Here is an 18,693-nt window from a genome sequence, read left to right as displayed (position 1 = left end):
TTCATTTGTTTCTGACTGTGTTAAATAATTTCAGATCTGATAGCAAGCAAGCCACTTCATTTCTGAGTTGCTTTCTTCCACAGCTCTATGAAGCTGCATGCAACAACAGGGCTGGCATTCTGTTAAGGCTTTGCAGTTGATGGCACAGGACTCCACAGCTATGGCAGACTGATTTACCAAGCATTTTCTCCATGAAGGGAAGCTATGGCTCTGTTTACTTGCCAGCTGAATTAAGTTCCTGGCTGATGTTTCAGTCAAGCGAAGAGGAATTTTAAGAATGATGCAAACTGAAAGAGCTCTCAGGCTACCAGAAAAAATACTGCAAACAAAAACAAACAAACAAAACAAAACAAAACAAACAAAAAACAAACAAAAAACCCTACAGTGTTTAAACAAGAACAGGAAGGGAATTGTAATCTCTTAAGAGATCTTTCTCACCCTCTAACACAAAACCGACTATTTCAGAACCCACAATCCAATGAGGTTAAATAAGGTGGGAGCCCTCCTGCTCATGCCTGAGAAACACGCATGTTAAGATTATTCCTCGTTAATGAACCAGCCTAGGGTGACCTGTCTTTCATCTTGAATTCGTTAATACAAGACCCTCTACCCTAGAAACCTTCTGTGGGGTACAAGGCATGAGTAATTTTTGGAAAAGAGATGAACCATGACCAGGACTAGCAGAGTACCTGAGACTGTAGGCTAAGTCCTTTACATCTCGTTCCTCCACCTTAAAAATGTTCTATTATTCTTGAAGGAAGAAGGAGAATGTCAAGAAAGCTTACCAGAATTTCCTCTAGACAGATCAGTCACTTTCTTTGATCTTATGGACAGAAAGACCACAGATATTCTCTGCTGTGCCATATCTATGAATAAAGATTAAAGGTGCCAAGCCTTATTTGCAGATTACTCAAAGCACATGCTTTGCAAGAGTTCCAAGTGTTTTGTTCTGGCTCTAATACACAATAGGAAATTAAAGCAGAAATATCCAGCAAAAATAAGACAGTATTAAGAAATGTACTGTCACTTACAAGACAAAAACCTTGAAACATGTACCTGTCATTTTACACTTGACAATGGCAAACCGAGAGCTCAAGGTGAGGTGAAAAGCCTGATATTGATAAAAATATCTTCCCTTCAGCGCATTAAAATGCTCCTCAAGTTTTAGTGAGCTAAACGAAATTGAGAAAATGGTATGTTATTTCAATAGCACCACTGTTCTGAGAAGCTGCGGCAGAGGGCAGAGTGCACCTAAAGGCTCTTCGCGCCAGAGGGCACAGCAGCAGCCAGAAGAATCCAGTGGTACTGGGGCAGAAAGGAACAATATCTGTTGAAGAACACGATCTGCCTCTAGAGACCCTTGTACAAACGAAGCTTCTTGGCCTGCTGGCTGGAAGCCCTGAAACAGGCACCCTGGCTAGCCAGGGTACTACGTACCCCCCTGATGGGTGAATCCCCACCCGCAGCCCATGAAGGACCTCAGCCAAGCACCCTACCTTGGCCCTCACACCTCACCTCCTTAATTCAACCCACGGCTTTCAGAATCTTTACACACACAAGATTTCTTTCAGTGTCTGCTTTCTGTTCACAGGTTATAATTATTTTCATAGGTGTCTGTGTATGTCCAGGTTAGCAGTTTCTACAAGCAAGAAAACATATTCCGTGCTGGAAGAGCAATGGGAGTGTTTGTCCTCCAGCAAGACAAATAGCTAGGCTCTACTCTAAATAATCCAGGTGTCCATCACTATTATATAAGCACAGTTTCTAAGTAATTGTATAGAAAAACTGTTAAGCATAATCAAATACAATTTTAATCCCATCAGATCCTCATATAATTCTCTTTAGGATTAGTTTTAGATTTTAAAAAAACATTACAGTAAGCCCAGTTAGTGAAAAGGCATTAATTAGCTCCATTTGTTCATTTTATGAAGCTCTACAATGCAGCATTTTGCAAAAATGAGATACAATGAAGGAGGCTGAAATGCACTAATTGATACATTAAAGATATTCCTGTTGCTACCAACACACTTTTAACCAAAATTCACTCCAATCCTAAACCAGAAGTAGCTATCAGGAAAGAAATTTCAGTGACTCTCTACCAAACTCCTCATTTATATTTCTGTTATTTTCCTCCTTCCTTCCCTCACGCTTATTTATTTACTTTCCAAAATCATGGAAGCAGAAGTATCTTACGACAGTCAAATTTAAGAAATTAACAAATTAAAAGAAAATCTGTCCCAAATCTGAAAGTTCAGAAAGTTCAGTAAGAATTTGGACTTCTGAATCCTATGATAAGCATGATGTTATCTTTATAAATATTACAGGAGGATTAATGTGGTTATTTCTGTATCATATACAGGAATGGGCACTATAGTTCTGAAGTCTGCCGGAGGCGGTCTTTGCACCAGCAGGATTTGCCAACATCAGTATATCAACAAACACTCCTAACAGAGATACAGTATTTTCTACCAAACTAGCTACTTTGCTGGAATAGCTTAGAAAAAGTACCTAATTTTTATGGGCACAGACAAGTCAGGTGGCAGAGGGTGAAATGTGACCTCTTTGTAGCAGTGTGCAAGAAAAAAGCCAGTCGCGCATAGACAGTTGCACTGTGTAACTGCACCAGCAAAGTGGCCCTTGCAGGTGTAACCTTTGTTGACTCTACAGAACACAGGGATCTTCACAGAACTGGTCTGAGCTATGTTGACTACAGAACGTAGGGAATTAGAGGAGACTGGAATCAATCTGTGTTCAGGATATGGTAGGAACATACAGGCTCTTAGTGGGAAGTAGCTGACAAACTGAATTGATACCTTGTCCCATTGTATTATATTCAGGATAAATTGTTCTTGTACTCCAGTCTTAAGTCTTCTTTTGGAAGGGACAAAATCTTTCCTCACAATGCTGTGTGCACATAGCAACACGAGAAAAAGAAAACTGTAATGCTCTGCATTGAACATAATTAACGCACATTTAATATGGAAGTTATTATGTAGTGACAATCAATTATTAAAACCACACATCAATTTATGTCTCTTTCCGCATGCTAATTAAGTAACATCTTTTCAGAATTTGTGTTTCTATTAATGCCTCTCAGTTTGAAAATCAGAACCATTCTTGCAAACATGTTAACCTCTGCAACAGTTTTCAGATGGCCATCTCCTGAGAGGTACGAGATGAGTGACGCTAATGCATGGTGCTTTTCTGTTGTCTCCTGTCTTAACTTATTCACTTGCATGCATTTATGTGTCCTGAATCATCACGTAGCGACATCAGAATTAGGGAGGACTAAGTTTCCACTGAATATAGGTTCCCATTAATCAGTTTCTTTTTTATATGATTTCTGTGTTATTTTTGCAAAAGACCCTAAAATAACATAGCCTTATTAGTTTTTATAGATTTGAGAAAAAAATATAGAAACACTCTTATTTTCATGTTCCTTGTGGCAATATTTGAGGTGTACATAGAAACCATTTCTTAATATAGGATTACAAATTTAACCATATTAGCACCACTAAGCATTAGCAAAAGCATTTGCAAGTATACATTCAGTTACAGATGCATCATGATGCATTTGTGACTTATTTCAGTCACTTTCCATAAACACTGAAATGAACACATTTATCTTCACACAAATATGCATTAAAAAAACCAAAAAGTGATATGAATAATGGCATGGCCATGCAGCTGCGTAAGTCCTCATTTTAGATGTGTTTGTGTATATTTTGAAAGCTTTTTGTGGGGTTATGGTTCATCTGAGCATAGTAGAGAAAAAAAACAGCATGTAACTTGCTGTTCTATGTATTATTAAAGTTCAGACAGCCCAAAGAGAATTATGTTGTTTTAGAGCCAATAGAACATAAATGAATAGATTGAAAGTGGTAGTGGAGAGGTACTGTATTTCTCAAATTCAGTTGTAGTGGAGACATTAGATAGGCAAACTATGATTTGCAAAGTCAATTTGCACTGTGATCAGGATACTAGGGTGCTACAACTAATAATGTTTTCTAACATTCCTTTCAGTAATATCTGAATTTATTTCATCTATAAGATAAGACTTTTTATGTCATACTATCCACATGTTTTAGATATGACCATTCTATTTAAAATGTCTTAATAAATGTATTTAATAAATTTTATAGAAATCACAGACATGTTTTATCTGTTAGTATTCCTTTAAAATGTCTATACTTCTTATATTTTCAGGTTGATAAATTTAAAATTAATGAGACATGCATTTCCCATCAAAACTATTTAACAACAATTTTATGAGTTGTTTAGATTAATTAATCCTGTTAAACCTTTAATTAATAGGGTAGTAAATGTGTGCTGAATAATGGATGCATTTAATTTAATTCCATTCTGCTCTGTTGTTTTAAACTAATCCAGTATCACCTAACATGAAGCTGACAATATTTTTGTCCAATAATTACTATCAGATGAAAATAAAATAAGATGCAAGCTTAGACCTTCATGCAGCAAAATATGTCAACACACATTTGAATTCAAGCATACAGGTTTTTTCTGTTCAAGTCATTATGGATGCTCACATGATTAAATCTAAGCAGGCCACCGAGTGATATACTGGATCGGGGCCCAAAGATTTAAAGGAAAAATCAGTCCTTTGAAAGCCACCAAGAAATCCAAGTAGGCAATCCAAGGCAATCCAAGTAGGCTTTCACTTACCAAGATTTAAGAGAACAGTCAAAAATGATTAACTGGAATCAATTTGCACATATTGTATGCACCATATTTAGATCACACAAATTACTTCATATTAGCAAATCGATACTTACATTCATTGCAGGCTCTAAAACTGGTTATCCCTTGCATCTCTGCAAAAAACTATAGAACATTTTAAAGCATTAATAATTCATATAAGGATTAAGGTCCTTCTCTAAGCATATAGATTAAAATAGATACTTATAAATATACCTTTGATTAATATGAAAACTAAACTAGAAAGCATTCACTAACATGGTTTGCAAACAGCCAAAAAAACCCTGCAGTATTGTATTTGCAGAATCCTATTTCACTGAGCAGTGTGTTGTTTAGTACAAGTCCCCATAGCAATCCAATCCCATTGTAAACAGTGATTACTATAAATAAACTAGCTGAGCAATATTTGTTTATTTGGCAATAACCACCTGATCTACATAAAATATGTTAAAACAAAAAAGCTTGGCTTTTAGGTAAGCATTTGGATGGAATAAATTGGCAATACCTGACATAAAAATCTGTCCAAACAGGGTGTGTAATATAGTGTCAGGTTGGCTGGAGTGAGAATTGGGAAATACAGGTTCTAAACCGGGTGCTGTCAGTGAGAATATGGCCATTAGTAAAAATCCAGGTAGGTCAAACTCATTCTGTTCGCTGGCAGAATCACCCTCAGCTGAAAACTGTGAGATTGTATTACCAGAGAGCTGAGCTAACAAGCCCACTGAGAGCTAAAGCAAATTCCTGCAAGTTCAGGTCCCTGCTTATGTAGTTATTCAGCTTTCAGACCAGACGCCTCTCATATCTCACCTCCTAAGAGAATTGGTTCTCAGTCTTGGGCAAATCACTTCCCTGTCTTTGTTTCCCCTCCCATTTTCCATACCTTACTCACTCAGAGTAAAAGCTCTGCAGAGCAATGCAGGTATGATCTCAGTTGGGACTTCTAGATGCTTCTGTAATATGAACACCAGCAATAAATCAGGAGAGGATAATGGAAGTGTCAACTGAGTCCTAAGTGTAGCAGCAGAGCTGTAATGTACTGTATTATACCCTACATGTAACACTATTCTTCAAGAAGGTCTTTGCACAGCATGGTTTATTCCACTACAATAATAAATGTATTCATGATGCATCTTCAAGTATTACCCAGCACTAAAAATGAATCACAGTAATGTTACCTTCCCTTCTCTCCAACAAGAAGATAATACTTTTTGGATGTGATGCCATTCTGTATAGTATTTGACAAACTGGAAATACTTTAATGAAGTAATAAGACTGTACCAGGAGCATATAATTCATCTTGAGGTAGTAGTATAGAAAAAGAGAGCTGGAATAAGTGAGGCAATTCAATTTATATCTGTTTAGCTGTGCTTGTTTATATTGTTTTTCCTCACTGTTCTAGATTCCAACAGATACTTCCTTTGCAGCTCCTCCAATTCACCATGATCAATCATTTCCAAGAGGTTCATGAGATGCCACAAGATATGCAGGAAATGTTGGCAAGTGCATGTATCACTAGTAGCACACCGCAAAAAGAAGATAGCAAATGATGTGCAATTTTTAATTCTCCATTAAGGCAATGGTGCTTTTTCAAAATCTGAGATATTGCCAGTGATACACTATCATTTCTCTCACAAACCAGTAAACATGGTCACTAGTAATCCCATAAATGCGATTGTAAAGAGCATAAGCAAATTGTTAGCATTTTCTATTTGTGCTGCTCTTTATTACTGGATGCTTGCTCCGCCCACACTACTCTTCATTTTTTTCAGCAGGTTTGGCTGATATGTTCCATGGTTTTTTTGAACCCATCCGAGTATCGAATGTTTTCCTACATCCTCAATAAATTCTGCAATGTAGCTGTTCCATTGTTATCTACTAACTTAGCAACGTTCAAACGAAACACATTTATCAGTCTCAGTGTCCTCTGTATGAATCAATGCCAACAGACCACTCAGTGAATGACATGTTTTGTGTCTGAATATACCGTAGTTTTGCCAGTATTTTCTATATCTTCCCAAGAAAATTTAGGGCATTCCTTTAGTTCCCACTACTGTACAAAAACATCTTTCTCTCCCCTGCTGCTGATCACATCTATTAGTTCTCTTGATAGTAGACCTTCCTTTTTCTTTTGCTAATAATTTTTGAATCTTAATATATGATTCTTCTGAGCCTGAATCTTTGTCAGCTTTTGATCGTTCTAATTGCCTTATTATCATCTGCTCTCATACAGCGATAAAGACTTTTAATGTTTCATGTGCTAAGAACGAAAGGAAAAAAAAAAAACCGTGAGCAAAATCTCTCTTTGTTCCTGGAATATTACCACCTCCACAGTTCATAATCATTAGGGTGAAGAATTCATTTTGGCCCTCTGTTATGTCAGAGTTTCATCCTTTCAGTGGCCCCGCTGTCTCTTTGCTATTTTATTCGCTTTAGCAGCAAAATGAATTGATCATTGCTGCTCCTTTTGCCACCTACTATTTCATATGCTACTTTAACATCCCAGAACAATGATTTGTACTCACTTCTTTAATTTTTTTCTGTGAACTGGATGTCTCATGCATTTTTTTTAATATAGCTTCTTGTATCTATGTATAATAAAAATTTATCATCATTACATTTGCCCAGAGCCTGAATTTTATAATCTCAGTTTTAATGTCCTTTTCTTTGTTACAAGAACACACTTTACAAAGCAGAGATTTAAAAACATGACTGAACTGCAGATTTGCCCACCGTTTTGAATTCTGTCCTTTGAGAAGTCAGAAATGGCTCCAAATAATAGTCTCTACCACCCCCCAAGATACACTGCCTTTGAATTTCCAAATTCAGAACGAGCTACAGAAGCTTACACCAAGTATCACCAAAATCCTAACTACAAAACTTTCCAGATCATCTTCCAATGATTTTGTAGCTCAGTTAATTCAAAAGCAAACAAACTTAATCTTACAAAATTAGTTTTATTGGTTTATTTTATTTTTTTTAGTTAGCCAAAACTGCTCATGAAAACATGCTGGCGTCAACAAATATTTTCTCCAGAAGGACTCCTCAGCTCCACAGTAGAATTGGTGCTCAAAAAATAAAAATAAAAATGCAAAACCAGAAAGAATAGGGACAAAGAAACACTTCTGCTTAGGTATAGTCCAAATCCACCCATCACCAGGAGATTATCCTAACCGTATTTATTTAAGAGAACTAGTCTGCCCATTTTCCAATTAATTTTTTTTTTTTTACAATAACTAACTCCAACAGTAAGAGGAAGAACAAGTTCGATAGCAGCACTGGCTTTACAGTACTGCAGCAACAGCGTTAACTGCCTGGCAGGACAACTGGGATCTGGTTATCCTTTTTGTGTGCAGTCTAGGGCATAATTTAGAAGAAAATCGGGATTGTTCTTCCTCACTGTCTGCTGTTGATGTTTTACAAGTCTAAAGAAGGGACAGGACTCCAGGCCTTTCATATCCCAGGATATGAAAGATATTTTCTGCGTATTAGCTTCTGTTACCCCTTTGTCAAGCTCCCATTTTGGATACTGTTCTACTGTATAGAAGTAAATATATCATTTGCACAAGAGAGTCCCGAATGGTGCATGGTCTGGTGGCTATAGCATCCACCTAGAAGACCTATATTCAAGTATCTGTTTCAGAAAAAAGGGCAAGCAGGAATGACTTGAAACCAGGCTGTGATTTACTGGGGAAAGGAAGGGTGGGAGGGGCAAGATTTCCAATACATAATCATACAGGAAATGGAATAGATGTGAATTTTAAAATTCTGTGTTGCATGGGTAAAATATTTTCTAGCTACACTCTAGTTATCGATAGTTAACTATACTAACAACATCTACTTTCAATATAGGGAATCTTCCATCTTTTCTTGTAGAAAAAAAACAATGTACACATTTAAAACTAAAAGATATATTTTTTTGATTTCTACCAGTTGCTCAGTCATATAATTATACTCAGCCTAAAAATTATAGTGCATTTTGAAATTTTGTTCTCATTGTATTCCTTTTTTTTTAGTTCTTCTTGCTTCATCACGTGAAAGAAACAGATTTCTTTACACTTAATTGTCTAGGTGCATATTTGGTACAAAGCTATAACCTGAAGCCCTTGTGTTCAAAACCAGCTGGTTCTATTCACGCTATAAAGTGAATAGGACAAAAGGAAATGGCCTCAAGTTGCACCAGGGGAGGTTTAGGTTGGATACTAAACCTAGGAAAAAAATCCAGAACAATTTCTTCACTGAGAGGGTTGTCAAGCACTGGAACAGGCTGCCCAGGGAAGTGGCTGAGTCACCATCCTGAGGGTATTTTAAAAGACATGTAGATGTGGTCCTTAGGGACATGTTTTAGTGGTGGACTTGGCAGTGGACTGTTGGACTTTATGACATTAAAGGTCTTTTCTAACCTAAACGATTCTATGAAGTCAGTGAAATGCAGAACACTCATTAGAGGGCTGTCCATTACAAAAGTGGAATTTCTACAGGTACTGTCATTTACATTGCAGCAAACTGTGGCTATTTGTTTCCAATTAAGAATAAAGTAATCCTTTACCAATAAGAAATTACCTGAGAGACAACAATTATACTAACCAATGCCTCCACCGCTAGCCTCTGAAATGTCATTGCTATATAACTTCATGTGAACCAATATGGTAATTGCTGTTGATCCAATGTGAATGGCCCAGCCATTCTGAAAAAGTAACAAAAAATGTGTAATTCACAAAGCTTGCTTAATCTTTTCATTCCTTTTTCTACCCAGAAAATTTTACAGTTCACAGCCCTGATTCTCAAAAGAGACCTACAACTCGCATCCAAAGAGAAGCCTCAAAACTAAAATTCATGACTCAACAGGACATTTGATATCACAAATCAGGATACAGAATTCCCTCACCTTTGCATCTGTGAGCACATCCCCTTCAGTGACGACTCCCAGATGTCTGGGATTAAACTCTGGGTCAGACAGAAACAGAATGAGTTTCAAGGTGAGAACCAGTGTACAGCACAGCCTTGCGTGGCAGCCACTGACATTTACCTTATGAAACAACTTACTGCACTAAATTACACCCATCGAGAAGGATTTAAAGCAACTACTTACCAAATAAGCCAGGAGCTCTTCAGAAGTATGAATTCCTGTGGACAACCTGAAAGATAGTACAAGTTTTGCGGACAACACTTCAGCAATAAAGAAGGAATAAGGAAGTAAATTAGTTCCTCTGGAAAAAAAAAAAAAAAAGTTGTGAACTATGCAGTCTATTCTCTTTATTGTACATGTGTGTTTCTCTTGGTTACCTAGCGTGTTTGAGAGTCAAACTATCATTTAATGGAGATTTAGGATTGTGTCCGCTTTACGGTCCTGATGTTTGTCTGACCACTAAGAAACTTTTAGGTTGTAGAAGGGTTATTTTTAACAGACCCTGCAAATGATTGATTGTATGACTTGCACACACCAAAACAATTACAGATTAGTAGCAAAAGGGTTAAACATTAGAAAATGTTCAAGTACAGAGGGTATGACAACAAACATTTCCAAATTGCAATGGTGAAAAGAAATTTTTGATGTTAAAAGCCGAGAGAAAGTAAACACGCATGAAAATTGGCAGTTACTTTCAACAAGTCTAAACACAAAAATTGCATTGTTCTCACTAAAACTATTTTGCAGGTCTATTTAATTAAATAGTACAGACCTGTGAGAACACTTTTAAAATGGTCTGCAATATGTTTCTTATGATTTAGCTTAAGTCAGTAAGAAATCTACTTAAGGATATAAGCTTTTTGTAATCGATACAAGCCTTTTGTAAAACAATTTAGGAGTAGCTAAATGAGGGCTTCAGGAATGTGACTAAATTGATTTGTTTAAATGTGAGTTTACTGAAATGGGTGCAGCTTTTGTATGTGGACAAGGTCTAAAGGTGTGACGTATTGTCTTGTCTGCCCTGATTCCATGCCTACTTTCAACATTTATCAGATTTTTAATCTTGGTAATCTTATGGCCTCCTGAAAGGGTAAAATGCCAACCTCATTTATACATGCTGTGATCTATCCCTTCCTTAAGAAACTATTACCTGTTGGTAATCTCTCAAACACCTCCAATCATATCTGAAAATAAACTTTACTGATTAAGGTGACAACAGAACTGCTAGTCCCCTTACCCATTAGGATAATAATGAGTAGCATATTGTTCAAAGGATGGATTTCTTCAAGGCTACAAGTAGAAAATAAACACCCTGACTATTACCAGTAAGCCTGCTGACAGCTTTGAATGCCACTAATCATGATGAGGCATTCACTGGAGTGAACCAACAGAGCTGAGATGGGATTGCAGAGCAGCAGCTATTCACTTTTACAAAGAATCACACCTATTGGATTCTGCAGGACGCAGCATGAAAATGATCACGTAAATGGCATTGTTTTAAGATATTGTGGTATAATCAAAATGGTGATGAACTTCAGGTGGTCCAGACAATTTTCTCCCAGAATGCAGCAGTAATAGCAGTAATAGGCTGCTTAATACATCTAATGGCACTTTCTAGTGTTCAGCCCCAGCACACCCACTCCCACCCCCCCCCAAAAAAACCCCCAAACAACCCACAAACAAAACAGGGAAGAGTGTGTTATGGCCTAACTACCAATTAATAGAAGACTGATGTTCTTCTGGTGCCAAAGACTATGGATTCTGGCCCACAGACATAGTCTCTAGGTTTTTTTACTGGATTGTTCCCCAGCTGACTGCTTCCCAACGCAAAGGGGAACCGCTCTTTTGTGAAGTCACAAGAGGCAAGGTACCACTCTAAATGTTTAAGAAATTACAACCTCTGCAAAGAAGGCCTAGGTACTACTGCATTTCTGGCAAGTTCCCTGTTCTTATGAATATGTGGAGGGGTTTAGGATTTACGCTGAAGTAATACAAAATCAGAACAACTTATGTTTAACTTTGTCCCTTTAAAAAGGCAGACTGATCATGAAACTGTGACCTTCAAAATCCCCAGACCTCAAATCTGTGGAACTGTCTCTAACAAACTTTAACCAAAATGAACCAAATGCTACCAAGCACATTTGCTGTAATTAAATGACACTGTCTTGCCATACAAGCAAATATATTGAAAGATTGCTGCTACATTTCCAGGTACACGATTATTATCATCACATTACTCTATGCAACAGCATAGGAATAAACGTTCTTCTAATTAATGCTAGGTTAAGTTCAGAGGATAAATATGAGGATATATTTCTATTAGGGCAGCTGGGGTTTTGTAAGAAAACTAAAATGTTCTTCTCTTACGTCTTTAATAATAGATAGCCATGGAGCCAGTTACACAGCCAGTGGAGGGGAAAAAAGAAGGGAGAGGGGAAGGAAAAAAAAGATAGCAATTAATCCATAGCTATGCCATATATTGTAAATTAACATCACCATATTTTAAGAAATATATTCTAAGAAATAACCATTTATACAGTACTGTAAATGTATGCGGTACATTACAAAAATGTGAAGACGTGTTCTTTTGTCCAGATTGCTTACAAGCTACCAGTTATAAATATTCTAATCAGGCTTTTATACCTCTCCTGTCAGTGTGGTACCAGAGTGCCTTTCTGTTGTGCATTAAGCTACATGACTAGAATTTTTTTGTCTTTCTGTCCCCAGGTGGAAAATGGGTGTATTTAAAAATAATTAATATTTTATTTTTTATCTATGATGTGCATGCACTTTCACTAGCAAATGCAGACAGAACAATATATATCACGTTTTACTGTGTTGAATTTAAAGTACTAGACAAGTGTTGTATTAAAATAAGTATATTTATATGCTGAACTAGTGGAGAACAACAGCTAGAAATGTCTTGAGGAATCTGTTTTATACCCACAGCAGCAAATATTTTTCATTATCCACATTCCAGAGTAACCACTGATGAGTGCTTTGGATGGATTTTCAGATATGCTTCGTATTGGCCTAACTTTGCTTCAAATGGAAGTTTTATCACATGGCATAATGGGAGCAGAGTTGGACCACTGCTTCGTGCATCTGCAAACTCCAGGCTCTGAACCCAGTGTGAAAGCGTAAGCACACCGGAGAGCTCAGGAGTCCCTGACTGGCTGCTCAGGGACCTAATTAATCTGCCCCAGTTCCCTTCCAATCTGATGTAGTTCTTTGTTTGCCTCCATATGTAGGAATCACAAAGTTTCTTCCTGCTACAACAACTGTAGTCACCAAAAAAAGTTTACCATTTCTTGTAGACAGTTACAGGTAACTTCACCACAGTAATCCTCACCCCTTTCCAGTTTACAATGAGATACAAAGTTTCAAATACTGAAATATTACACTGAAATTGTCAGTTTTACACAATATAACATTTACATCACCTCCTACACAAGGTTACACCGAAACAACATCTGTGAGTTACCCAAAGAAATTCTACATCTGTATTATATCGTGCTATTTTGTGTATTACACTGAATATTCATACAACTACTTTTCTATTACAATCCCTTGCTGTTCCTTTCATTTCCAAGCCATAACCATCCACAGATTTCAATTCTTAGCCAATTATAGAGTACATTTTTTAATCAGGTTAATAGGAAAATGATGATACATCAAAAAGCTTTTTCTGCTGGGGACAGGACATAAACGACATTTTCCTAAATTTTCTACTGACTTAAATTTGGAATAAATCTGTGCAACTTTTTTGACATTGCAAAGAAAGCATGGAAATGCATATGCAGTTTTGAAAGATATAAACCACAGATCAGTTGTCAAAAACAATGGGATCTTCCACCAATTCAGTATGCTTCTGGCATTTGCTTGAGAACCAAACTCCCAAGAACAAACTCAGAAGCCAGGGAGACACTCTACTATCACATAGGAAAGAACTTCTACTCAGCTATCCTACCTAGATTTCAATAAATGATAAATACAAAATTTATTTCTGCTTAATTTTTTATGTAGAGATCTCCTTTTTCTCTTAAAGAAAAAAAGAAAAAAGATAAGAAAGTGCTTTATAGCAAAGTATCACAAACCCTGCAGCAGAAAGATGTGAAAAGCTCCATTAACAAGAAAGAGTTTTTAAAAGTGGTCTGAATTATGCAGCAGCCTGACGTTCAGAGTGCATTACTGTACCAGCATACACATTCTTACAGCCCCATCCCCAAAACCCAGTAGTTATGTAAAAATAATATTAAGTCAAAATAATCTCTTGAAGGTAAGTTTGCTAATTTTTGTTTCTATAGTCTAAAACGACAAAGTTTTGAATGGTATTCCTTCTTCACACACCACAACCTGTTCACAGAATTATATTTTACATTTGTAGTATCAAGAAGTGTGTCGCTGTCATTCAAATAGTTCTATTGTCACAATAGTACGATAAATATTTGCAGAGAACTTCTGAGTTCAGAAAGATTCATGATGCAGATTTTGTTACGGATGTGTATCTTCTCTTCCTCCTAAACCTAAATAGCCGTAAGGTCATCTCCTGCCTCATCTCCTCCCTTACCCCACTGTGCTTCACACCATCTTTCTAAGCATCCCCGTGTCTTCCACTGACAAATAGGTGGCATATGTAGTTAATAGAAAGTTACTTTCATGCTAAATGACTTGCTGTCTTTGACCAGAGTATGTAACAGCTGAGTTGTTCCTGGCTTTCCTTCAAAGCACAGGGAGGACAAACATTTCTCTCTTCTGCTTAGCTTTGGTTTTTCATAAAACTTGCAACTTCAAGATCCTTACCTTCCTTCAAATTTAGATGAAGCTGAAAAACTGGTTCAAAAATACCAGCGAGAGATTAGCAGACAAGCAGTCAGACAGCTTTTACCCCTGCCCTGAAAAAAAGAAGAAAAATCAGAACTGTTCAAAAGTTCACCAGGAAGTAAAGGCAGCAACCGTGTAGCACCTTTCTAGCAGAGGAAAGCAGAAGAATTTCAGTTATTCTTAATGAGTCCAGAATTTTGTCAGAGTAACATGAGTATACTCAGAATTACCTGTTTCAAAGATCAGAGATCACCAAGTTCTGTCATTTTCCCAATACTTAACAAAGCAAATATGTAACAGCAGAGAAATAGGACAGCACACTCTTCAGTGTTAAACTATTGTCTTTTCAAACCAGCTATACTTGTGAGATCTAAATTCTGTTAGGACGCCTACTGTCGATTACAAAGGAATTAAGAAGTGAAAGGGCATATCCAAACACAGTCCTATGTTTTATTCCTAATCTCAGAAATGGATTTAAGTCTAAACACGTCTCGTTTATGTATTCGAGTGAGCCAACCACCATATGAAAAAAAAAATCACATACCTGATACCAAGACGAGGTCCAGAGCAACAGCAGGAGTGACATGGTAGTTAAGGGGGCTGACCTAGGATGCAAGGACAGCCAAGCTTAGCTGAGGGGTTCCTGCAGATTTCCCTTATGTGCCTGAAGGTAAGTCACTGTGACACAGGGGCACCAAGATATTTACATATGTAAACTCTGGTCACCCAAAACCACTTGGGAGATAAACAGTACTTGAATAAAAGTACACTCTAAATGCCTTTGTTGATCATATAGTCATACAATACCTCCAGTTGGAAGGAACCCATAAAGATCATTGAGTCCAACTTTTTGCTCCTCACAGGACTATCTAAAACGAAATCAATATGATTAAGATTATCATCCCGACACTCCTTGAACTCTGACAGGGTTGGTGCCATGACCACTCCCCTGGGGAATCTGTTCCAGTGACCAACCATCTTCCCAGTGAAGAACATTTCCATAATGTCCAGTCTGAACTGCCCCTTAAGCAGCTTTATCCCATTTGCTCATGCGTTTTGTGTCTCCCTAAAATGCAGAAAATACTGTTTTCCTGCCATGTAGAGGTTTTGAGCAGAAAAACAGATCAAAAAAATCAACATATGCAAAGCATAATCATCTTTTGGCAAAATCCTCCACTGGTAAGAATAAAAGTAATTAACTCCTCAAGAGTATGTTTTAGGTACAAAGGTACATGTTTCAGGGTACAAAGATCTTCAAGTCATGCTAACATCACTGGGCCTGATCCAAATTCTGATGAAGAAAAAGGACATTTTTAATCGATTTAAAGTAACTTTGAACCCCATCAGTCCTCAGTGTTGGCCAGCTGACAGTGTATACATCTCTGATCCTGCTGCTTTAACAGGGTTGCACAGACCATCTTTGTACTGAACGCAGAGCAGGACCACACCTGCTGAACCAAAACCAGCCCCAGACAGCCTTAGTGTGAGCTGCAGGGCCTTTCCCACTGAAGGCTTAGGACCAATGCTCTGCAAGTCTGTGCTCATCACCCCTGCCCAGCACTAGCTCATCTACTCCCCGAACTGCCTGTAAAGTATTATAAATCATCTTATATTTGACAGCTTACTGTCAAAGACTGCTATAGAAAAAAGAACTCTTACAGAATCTGTAGTATATATTATTTTAAAGATACATATAAAACAGTATAAAAATAAAATAACCCAATGTTGTTTAATTATCTTCATAATCTACTTAGGTACCATTTTCTTTCATATTTTGACCATACTAAAAAGAAAAGACAAATCTGTACAACATCAGTAAATTAAACTGTTATTTGGTTAAAGATATGTTATCATTCCAAACTTACATCACATCTGATGGCAAATTAAGATGATATTCTGGAAACTAAATGTTCATACATATGTATGAAGACAATACATCTGACTGTACTTCAGAGAAAATATTTAATACGGGATTTTCAATTTTTATTTGTATTCGCTAATCCATTAAATCCAAGACAATAAAAGTAGCAACGGGTAAAAATAAAAAAAATAAATAAATTCTTCAAAAGCTACAAGATTTCTTGGGTAACAAGTTTGGTGACCAAGTAACTACAATACTCAAAATACTGTTCCTATTTTGCCAATATGGTCTTAATATGAGTACAAAGATCCATAAGAAATTAAAACATCCACATTAATAAGGAGTATCACAGACTCTTATTCAATAAACAGTTCCTATTACAATTTTAAACACAGTAGATTATTTAAAGAATATTTGGACCAAAATACTTCTGTTTTAAAAGATAAAGCAGATTTTTCAACCTCAGTTCAATTCATTAGTGTATTTTTTGAATTAGACTCCAAAAACTACAATCATTAAAACCATATGTAGAGCAGAAATGTCTCATTTTTTATGTTATATTACTTCTTCAGCATTATTATAAGCTCAGCCTGCCTGATGTGAGTCTAATTTTCTACTCAATCTTAGGCTGAGTCCCACTGGGAAAGTGAGATATTGTGATTATTAAGAAAAACAAAGAAGAGATTAAAGACTCCCTGCTAATGAGTAGAAGAGAAGAGAAAGATGTGCCAATCTACAGTGCAGTACCTCTAAATTGAACTGCCAAACAATAGACAATAGGAAATAAACAATTCTTCATTAGAGAGAGAGACGTTTTTAGATGTTCATAGATAATAAGTGCAGAATGAACAAAACCACTGATAATAAGAGAAAACACCAAAACAGTCATATACAAACTGGAATTCATAATGTTTGAATACTTCACTTACAGCCTTTCACAGAACTAATCCATTTGGTATATTCATTAAATATTTGAAAAGATAGATAAATAATGAAGTTCTGGTAAGATACTGCCACTTTTATTAATTTTATATCTACTTATCTTAGCTGATTAAAATAAGGAAAACAGAGTTCAGCTTCACTGAGAAGGAACGTAGTTTTTCTGTGAAGTGGTACACAACAACAAAAGCATGGAACAGATAAAAAAGATCAGCAATTGTGCATACAAAATATTTAGAAATGACAATTCTCCAAAGCTGTTTGATGTACCCATTGGGTTTTTTTAATTCCAAGGATCTCACTTACTCCCCCTGTACTCCCAGAATCCTAATTCCACGTAATCTAGAAAAACACCATCATTACAAAGAAAAATATCTTTTAAGGTTCTCCACAATGCAAATTCTCTGAAGACTGATACTACAGCATCAGGTAAAACATTTCTGTTTGCACCATTTTTAAACAGAAACCATCTTCTCATCAGGAGATTTCAACACATTTTATGAAGGAGAATAGTTTTTAGACTGCAAAAATGAGAGAAAAAGAAAATGGAATGCCTAAAATTATCCAGTATATTATTACTGCAGAGATACTAGTAGTAATATGTATTTAAATTCACATTTTTACAAAGCTGTTTTTTTAAATTATCAAGAGGAACTTGATGCTACTGCACAGAATTACCACAAATGTTGGTAGAACTGTAGACTTGCCTACATCTACCAGATGACTGCAAGATATTCTTAAAAGTGCTTCTGCAAATCTGTAAAAGACACAGCATTCTGACCTTGCCTCACACAAACACAGAATCATCTGCAATTCAAGGAAGCTGGAATAGCCCAATAACCCCCCCTGAATCCTTCTCTGTGCAAACTAGTAGAGGGTGACTCCTGCTTACGTAAAATTAGTCAGAGCAAGTGCATCAGGGTCATCCATCGTCTCTTATAGTAGCCGTGAGTTTTGTTCCAATTATCAACTAAGCGGCACAATTAAACATGCAAAACTTGACTCTTTAGCATTAAAGGAATAGGAAGAAGACTATCCACGTTTAATACTAACACCAGATTGTAAAATGGAAGGAAACCTATGTGGTCACCTAGAATTAGTACGCCAAAAATAATGGAACCTACAAACACGTACCAGGATAAAAGCAGATGCTCTGCTCCCACTCAGTGTTCCTGTATAGTCCTTACAGGCTTAAACAAGTCACGTTGTCCACCGTATATCAGAAGCCAATCATTTCGCCTTCATACTTTGTGAAGCTTGTTATGCTATAAGCATTCCACCATGTCTTCGTTCCCTATGCAAATGTGGTTTTCTCACTTACACCCTGCTTACCAACAATCTGTATTGCTTTGAGTATCAGTAACATAAACTCGTTATGTTTAGATCTCTCAGTCTTTACATCATCCACACACCGTGTCACTAATGACATTGTTTATTCCAGGCC

This window comes from Falco peregrinus, chromosome 2, assembly GCF_023634155.1.
Source record: "Falco peregrinus isolate bFalPer1 chromosome 2, bFalPer1.pri, whole genome shotgun sequence".
Lineage (NCBI taxonomy): Eukaryota > Metazoa > Chordata > Aves > Falconiformes > Falconidae > Falco > Falco peregrinus.
Note: the sequence above shows the minus strand (reverse complement) of the source record.